The sequence below is a fragment of the Myotis davidii genome, unplaced genomic scaffold (genome assembly GCF_000327345.1).
Source record: "Myotis davidii unplaced genomic scaffold, ASM32734v1 scaffold49, whole genome shotgun sequence".
Lineage (NCBI taxonomy): Eukaryota > Metazoa > Chordata > Mammalia > Chiroptera > Vespertilionidae > Myotis > Myotis davidii.
The window spans coordinates 4,935,997-4,944,588 of record NW_006300375.1 but is presented as its reverse complement, the minus strand read 5'-3'; the positions used below and the strand labels follow the sequence as shown (position 1 = coordinate 4,944,588).

Below are 8,592 nucleotides of genomic sequence, written 5' to 3'. Positions count from 1 at the left end.
GGGGCGGGGGGAGTCTGATTCCTCCCCAAAGTCGACCCCAGTCATCTGTGAGATGACCCCGGGAATCAGATTGCTCGGAGGTCAGACAATCAAGGGGCATTAACAAGCAGGTCCCCTGTAGTCAATTGGAGGCCACCTTGCTGGGGACTCGGAGTGTGCAGACCACCCTCTGAATGGTCCCTGAGCGGACGGAGGTCGGGTGTTCCTCCAAGTCCTGCCCCCGGTAGGTGAGGGCACTCCTGGCCAATCAGGACACAGGCCACGCTGATTAGTGTCCGCTTCTGTGTATACCTCTGATCAGGTTGAGGGAGTTCCTTTCCTAGTTTAATAAGAGTTCTGTTGTGAGTGGATAGTTCGTTTTCTCATATTCTTTTTCTTTCTTTTTAAAAAACATATTTTTACTGATTTCAGAGAGGAAGTGGGAGAGAGACAGAGAGAGAGAGAGAGAGAGAGAGAGAGAGAAACATCAATGATGAGAGAGAATCATTGATGGGCTACCTCCTGCACACCCCACACTGGGGATTGAGACCGCAACCCGGCAGGTGCCCTGACCGGGAATCTAACAGTGACCTCCTGATTCATAGGTCTATGCTCAACCACCGAGCCACGCCAGCTGGGCTCATAATGCTTTTTCTATATCAATATACTAGTATATTACAATATGGTTTCAACAAATGAATTTTAAGGGGACACAAACATTCAGTTTCATATGACCCAGGGAAGGATTTCTTAAACACAACTCCCAAATCAAAACCTATTTAAGAGCCTGGTCACAGTGGTTCAGTGGTTAAGCACCAACCTATAAACCAGGAGGTTACCATTCAGTTCCCAGTTGGGGCCAGTCCTCAGTGGGGGGTGTGCAGGAGGCAGCCGATCAGCTGATCTATGATTCTCTCTCATCATTGATGTTTCTCTCTCTCCCTTCCTCTCTGAAATCAATAAAAATATATTTTTTAAAAACTTATAAGATAAATTTGATGATATCAACATTTAATTTTTCATCTGACAAAAACTTCCTTAAACAAGAGACTATGGGTTATGAAAAACATAAGATGGAGAATGGATTTGTACCAGAATATTAGAAAGATGAAAACATTATGGAGATGTGTTGCACAACAATGTGAATATACTTAACTCTGCTGAACTATCCACCTAAAATGAATTTTATGTTGTGGTTTTTTTTTTACCACAATTAAAATAACAGAAGAGATTATTTTATAATCAATAAATATATGAAAAGATGCTCAACATTTCTAAAAATCAGGGGAATGAAAATTAATTTAAAAAATAGAGAGGCACCATTTTCACTCCCTTCACAAAACAGGATAAATTGAGATTTAACTGGTGAAGGGAAATGATCTTTTCATTTGCTCAAAATGTTCACAAAACAGGATAAATTGAGATTTAACTGGATCAAGAGTTGGTGAGGGGAAATGATCTTTTCATTTGCTCAAAACGGGAATATTTTTTTTTTATCATAAAACATATTTATTAAACATAATAGAGGAATGCATGAAATAAAATTTTAAATGATTATGCACAGTAAGAACCATCTTAGAAATACATAGCAATTCACCCAACCTATAATTACAATACAAGCAAGCTATGTGTCTTTAAGGAAATCACATACTTTTATAACTGTTTTTTGCACATGCCTGGGTTTCAGGCTGGATCCAAGATAGGGGGCATGCTGGAGGCAGCCAATCGATGTTTTGCTCTCACATCAATGTTTCTCTCTCTCTCTCTCCCCCTTTCCTTTCCTCGCTCTCTAAAAATCAATTTTAAAATCTTTTTTAAAATTAAAAAAAGATAGGAACCTAATAAAAACAGCACAGTTTTATGCATTTTAAATGATTAAAAATAATTACCTTTAAACTACCTGAAATTTTCTAGTGAAAGTGGGTATAAGAAGGGGTGAATTATGTTGAAGTAGTGGATGGAATATTATCTGAAATCAGATGGAAAATTGTAACACCAGATGTGGAGAGGTAGGGCTGTCCCCAGATTCCTGAACCCCTGAAACTGTAAGATATAATACAGATTTCTCACTCAAAGCTGCTAGAATCGGGGTATTTTGTTATATAGCAGTCTCTAATTAATGCAAAGTCCTTCTGCCATTGACCCTGATACATCTCCCCTAGAATCAAACAAACCCCTGGACCTCTTGGGAAAGCATAAGATTTGGTAATGCAAGAGAAATTCAAGGAAACAAAAAGTTTTATGTTATCATGGATGGGAGGGAATGGCTAAAGGAAAGACAGGAAGGAATAGTGAGCCATGAGAGCAGGATACACAAGACAAAACACTGAAATAAAAACTGAAGTTCAAATGCCTTAAAGAGATGCAGAATTGGAGGAGAGCTGGGGGAGGTTGTCTTGGTCCCACACTATGGATAACTTTAAAGTAATCTCAACTGAAAAACAGGTGAAGGACAATCTACTCCTTGCTCATGAAGTGTCAGCTTGTCTCTGGGCTTCCTCTTCTGCCCAATATACCAAGCCAGGTACAGACTTTGTTGCCTCAAATGTAACCTTCATTGGTTGACCTTCCAAGCTGGTGCCAATGAGGAATGATGCCTTTTTGGGAAAAGAGAATGGTTATGGCGTAAGAATTGCCAGTACAGTTGAGCAGGGCTAGCAGCTCTCTGCTGAGTCAGAATCAACAGCCCATAGATGTGTGGAAGTGTAAAGAACTTATTAACTATATACCATTATTAACAAGAGGGGGTATAGCTCAGGGGTAGAGCATTTGGCTGCAGATCAAGAGGTCCCTGGTTCAAATCCAGGTGCCCCCTTTGAGAATCTCTTTTTCTCCTTGAGCTAAATTGACAAATTCAGTTCTATGCAGGCCATACTCTAGTCCCCTTACAGGAGGAGGCTGGCTAGAGCCTATGAAATGGCACCTTTATATGGCTGTCCCTTTGATTTAGGATGCAGGTAGGCACTGGGCAGGGCCTTCAAGACCAAGGATAAGACCAAATCCATTGCCAATGCCCTCTTTGAGGGTATGTTTCCTGGGACCAATTTCAGTGTCATCCAGGGCTCAGTCAAGAGACAGAAACCAAGCCAGTTATTTTAACAGAATTTAATGTAATTGTTAACCAGTATACCAATTTCCTGTAGCTTCTATAACAAAGAACCACAACATGGGAGACATAAAAAAACAAATTTATTGTCGCACAGTTCTGGACACCAGAATCTGAAATCAAGGTGTCAGACAGGCCGTGCTCTCTCCGAAGGCTCTGCAGGTCCTTCCTTGCCTCTTTCCAGCTTTGGTGTTTGTTGGCAATCCTCAGCCGTCCTTGGCTTGCAGAGGCGTCAATCCAGTCTCTGCCTCTGTGTTCACGTGGCCGTCTTCTTTCTGTGTATCTTTCCACTTCTTATGACACCAGTCACATTGGATTAAGGGCCCACCCTACTTCATGGTGATCCCATCTTAACGAATTCCATCTTGGAAGGCCCTCTTCAAATAAGGACACATTCCTGCACCGTGGGAGAGGGATTAAAGGGGGCTATGAATTCAACATACCTTTTGGTGGCACAAAATTCAACCCACAACAGCCAGAAATTAGAAGTAAAAGGGCAGAAAGGGAAGACTAAGTATCATAGAGGTAGTTTCTGTAGAAGCAGCCACCACTCGAGGGCTGGGGAGAAATGGAAAGGACAAACTTGCTAAGTCTTACAAGCTTGGGGAGCATCTCTGGGCTCAGGGACTCAGATCTCGAAGGTGATGCCGCTGTCCCTGAGGAGTCATGACGAAGCCGGCCTGTGAGCACCACCCTGCACGTGGCAATCGCTGTTTCTCCTGGATGGACAGCGGCTGCCAGGTGACACTGACAGGAACCCAACGCCGGAACCCAAAGCAAGTGCTTCTTCCTGCTCCAACCTTCCATCTCGTTTTGCAGCGCTACTGGCAGGACCAGCCAGGACGCCACCTGGCGAAGGAGAGCCTGGCTTACAGAGGCCCAGACCCAGCACCACAGAGCAGAGCACAGGAAGGTGGACTTGGAGCCTAGAGGCTGTCATGTTCATGTCCCCCTGTGGATCCCTCCAGCGGCCAGGGAGTGCTCCCCACATTACTGCCCTCCTCTAGGGACTGAAGGTGGGGAGGTTGTGGAGCTGTGGGAGGAGGGAACCTGCTGCTTCTTCTAATGTGGGGAAATGAGTTAGCATAAAGCAGGTCTGGCAACTCAGCCAAGCTATGTGGACAGGGTATCTAGGGCAGAAGCTCTGGGTGTGGCCACACAGGGAAAGGGTGTTCATTGGGCCTCACTGGTATGGCAGGGGGTATAGCTCAGGGGTAGAGCATTTGACTGCAGATCAAGAGGTCCCCAGTTCAAATCTGGGTGCCCCCTAGCATTTTAGTCTCAATGGTCATAAAGGTCATAAAGGAGTTCCAGTCTCCTCTCCTCTTTCTGAATCTGATCTCTAGTCTTCCTGCAAAAGGTGAAGAAGCTGAGGAGGCCCTTCCTGCCCGCAGCAGGGCACCTCTGCTCAGATGATGTGTTTGTCCCACTGCTCTGATCTTCCTACTCTCCCCTCACCTGGTCCCCTGCTCTCCAATGTGAACTTGATCTCCTGGTTGAAGTTGAGGACTCTGACCTTTGCAAGTAGCCAGAGAGAAGCCTGCGATCACTTACAAAAGAACAATAGCTGGACTGCTGGTTGACTTCTCAATAGTTGCAAAGGAAGCCAGAAGATAGTGCAATGACACATTCCATATGTTGGGAGGAAATTACAGTCAGCTCTGAATTCTGTTCCCAGCTAAACTGTCCTTCAAGAACAGACCAAAGCTGAGAGTTTACCACCAACAGATTCTCACTAAAGAAATTTTTAAACATATACTTCAGAGAAAAGAAAAATGATCCCAGATGGGAGGTCTGAGACACACGAAGGAAGCTCGACCAAGGAAAGTGTAAGATATGTCAGTAAATCTAAAAATCATTGACCATAGCCTTGGCTAGTGTGACTCACTTGGAGTGTCATCCCGTGTACCAAAACATGGTGGGTTTGATTCATGGTCTGGTCACATACCAGGTTGTGGGTTTAATCCCTTTCTCTTTCTCTATCTCTCAAATCAATTTAAAAATTATTGACTATATAACACAATATTAATGTCTAATGTATAGTTGTTTTAAAGATAGAACTAAAATACTGATTAATAATAACATATAAGGAATGGGGTCATAAGATTTAAAGTGTTTATGTAATTTGGGAGGAAGATATTGATTGGCTTAGATATTAAAATTTGCATGCAAAACTTTTTATGGTATCATTTTAAAGGTGGTGGTTTTGGCACTCTCCCTCTAGGTATGGATTTAATTTTGTTTACTATGTTTCAGACTGACTTGGGTCCTTGAATGTAAGGATTAATGTCTTTCATTAGTTGTAAAATAGCCTCAGCCATTTCTCCTCAGATTTTGCATTGACTTCATTCTCTCATTTCTTCTCCCTGGACTCCATTTAAATGTATGTTAGATCTTCTCACTATAGATATCACTCTCTATTCTGTTTGCCACAAATTATCTCTCCATGTTTTATAATGGAGAAATGACATTTATTTCCGGTGTTCTAGTTTAACAATTTTCTCTTTGGCTGAATCTATTAATTGAATAGAAACAGATATATTTATTAAGTTTTTAATTTTTGTTGTTGACTATTAGATAAAAATTTTCTTTGTTGCTCTACTTTCAAACTTTCCTAGTTACCTTTATTTTATTTTTTTAAAAAAACCATATATTTTTATTGATTTCAGAGAGAGGAAGTGGGGGAGAGAGATAGAGATAGAGAAACATGCCGAATCCGGTTTGGCTCAGTGGATGGAGCGTCGGCCTGCAGACTGAAGGGTCCCAGGTTCGATTCCAGTCAAGGGCATGTACCTTGGTTGCGGGCACATCTCCAGTAGGGGGTGTGCAGGAGGCAGCTGATCGATGTTTCTCTCTCATCGATGTTTCTAGCTCTCTATTCCTCTCCCTTCCTTTCTGTAAAAAGCTCAATAAAATTTTTTTTTTTTTAAAGAGAAACATCAGTGATGAGAGAGAATCATTGATTGACTGACTCCTGCACACTCCACCGTGGAAATCGAGCCCTCAACTCGAGCATATGCCCTGATGGGGAATCGAACTGAGACCTCCTGGTCATAGGTTGATGCTCAACCACTGAGCAACACCGGTGGCATTATTGCCTTTAACGCTTTCAAGTTTATGACTGAAATTTTCCAGCCTAGCTAGTAGCTCCTTGAACACAGCAAAATTGTTACTTTACAGGGTGTTTTCGGTAGTTCTAATATAAAAAGTTCAACCTGGCCAGCGTGGCTCGGTGGGGGAGCATTGACCTATAGTGCTTCTCTCTCATCATGGATGTTCCTATCTCTTTTTCCTTCTCCCTTCCGCTCTGAAATCAATAGAAATATAATAAAAATAAAAAGTTTCTGTGTTTAGATCTGTGGTCTATTGTTTCTATTGATTCTCATGGATGGTTTTTTCTTCCCTGTGTACATAGTGATCTTTGGCTATGCGTTGAACATTTGATTCCAAACTTGATTTGTGGAATTTTAGGCTGGGTGAAGATAATGTCATCCCTCATTTGTTCTTGTTGTTGTTTTTCAATTATCTGTGGACGCTAGCAGTCAAGATACTTCAATATAACTGCAGTTGAGGTTTTTGGGCCATTCAGATGACACAAAGACAAGTTACAAATTCTTGTAGTGGCTGATATCTCTCAGTTCACCCTTACTCCACAGGGTACTAGCCCAAAGCCAGAGGTAGTTTTACCAGTGTCCCTACTCATGGTGACCCTGAATTCTGACTTCCATCGTCCAAATTCCTGACAGGCTTCCAAAAGGTCCACCGAGCCTCTCAGCTGCCTCTTCTGGACTGAACACCACATTTGGGGACAAAGCAGCCTCCAGCGTGGAGCTTTAGGTTTCTGTCTCCCATCCTTCCCATCTAGTATTTCCTGTCTAACTAGCTAGCTCTTTGATGCTTTTAACGAGATGTTTAAAGTATTTTCCCAGCTTTTGATTTGTCCTTGTAGGAAATATTGTTTCAAATTACCTTGTTGATTAAGGAACATGGAGACTCCTTTGCAGGATTCTTTATGACATTTATATGTCTTCAAAGCATATTTTTTAATTTAAAAAATCATTATGTAAAAAGGGTCTACGTCTAAACATTTTCATCAAAAAAATACTAACCTAGAGTAAAAAAGAAAAAGTGGTAGCAGAGAAAGGAAGGGGACGAGAGAGTCAGGTGGTCAAGTCTGTGGCAGAGGCAGCTCCCCTAAGAAATTTCCAGGAAGAGGACACAGCCTTTACTTTGAAAAAAAAAATTAACAAGAATCACATGTTTTTTAGTAAGGAGAGAGGGAGGGAGAAAGAGAGAAACATCAATGATGAGAGAGAATCATTGATTGGCTACCTCCTGCATGCCCCCTACTAGGGATAAACCCACACCTGGGCCTATGCCCTGACCTGGAATCAAACTGTGACTTCCTGGTTCATGGGTTGACACTCAGACACTGAGCCACACTGGCTGGGCCACAGCCTTGACTATTGACATAGTTCTTAAATCATTACAGTCACCCGTGGGAAGTAGGAGGAGGTATTTCCATACTTCACAAGTGGTAGCAAAAAGAACTAGGGATCAGCGTCTTCTGGAAATTACAGTGAGGTTGAGAAAATGAAGATGTTAAGAGAAAGAAATGGAAGTCCCTTTACAAGCCATGAGGGCAAGAATCCTGGTCCTGGTGGTCTGGGCTCACTTCATCAGTCTCTTCAGTTTAATGTGACCACAGAAGGCACTGTCTGGATGATGGTCAGGGAAGGATGCGTGGAGCTGGTGCCGATCAAAATCCTAAATTTTTTTTTTATCACATTTAACAGTTAAATGTGGAAGGAAGAGGCAGAAATTTCAGCACCAGCCTCAGTAACTAAAGGGGTCAAAGAAGTAGGGGGCACCTGGATTTGAACCAGGGACCTCTTGATCTGCAGTCAAATGCTCTACCACTGAGCTATACCCCCTCTTACATATAATCTTTCATTAGCACTTTTTCACCTACGGCACTGTATGTAGGATAGCTGCCTGTCTACATGCCACTGTTTTTCCTGCATGTCCCCGAACATGGCAACTCTTCTCAGTGTAGTCCACCGTCTTGTCTTCAGCCCTTCCTTTCCTCAGGTCATGATAACGGCACCAGCCTTTACAGTTGGAAAGGCCATTAGAGTCTACACTAGTGTTTCTACCTAAACCAGCACATACTTATCAGAACAATCATGGTCAGGTCCAGGTCCTCAGTGAACCTCACACTCAGTGCCGGGGGAGCCTCGTCCCTATTCTAAGATCTCAAGAGAGTGCTCATTGTTCCACTCATTCAGCCAGTCAGCCACTCAACAAACACAGAGCATGTGAGGTTCAGGTCCTGTCATCCATGTTGAGGACACAGAGACTTAAACATTGTCCTTGTTCCAATAGGAGACAAAATCATGAAGCAAAGACTTTGCAAAAGAGTGGCAAAACCCAAGAAGAGAGGCGTGGGAGCAGGGAGTGAGGAGCTGCCCTGCCTGGAGAGTCAGAAAGGCTTCCTGTGGGAGATG

The 8,592-nt window shown here is 42.8% G+C and overlaps 3 non-coding genes across 3 annotated transcripts; 2 read left to right on the top strand and 1 right to left on the bottom strand.

Moving 5' to 3' along the window:
• The first annotated feature begins 2,722 nt into the window (after window positions 1-2,722).
• TRNAC-GCA lies at window positions 2,723-2,794 on the top strand. The gene has a single exon. It is a non-coding gene; the product is annotated as a tRNA-Cys (tRNA).
• Window positions 2,795-4,282: 1,488 nt separating this feature from the next.
• Window positions 4,283-4,354, top strand: TRNAC-GCA. Its single transcript has one exon. It is a non-coding gene; the product is annotated as a tRNA-Cys (tRNA).
• Window positions 4,355-7,947: 3,593 nt separating this feature from the next.
• TRNAC-GCA lies at window positions 7,948-8,019 on the bottom strand. Its single transcript has one exon. It is a non-coding gene; the product is annotated as a tRNA-Cys (tRNA).
• Between the last annotated feature and the right edge of the window lie 573 nt (window positions 8,020-8,592).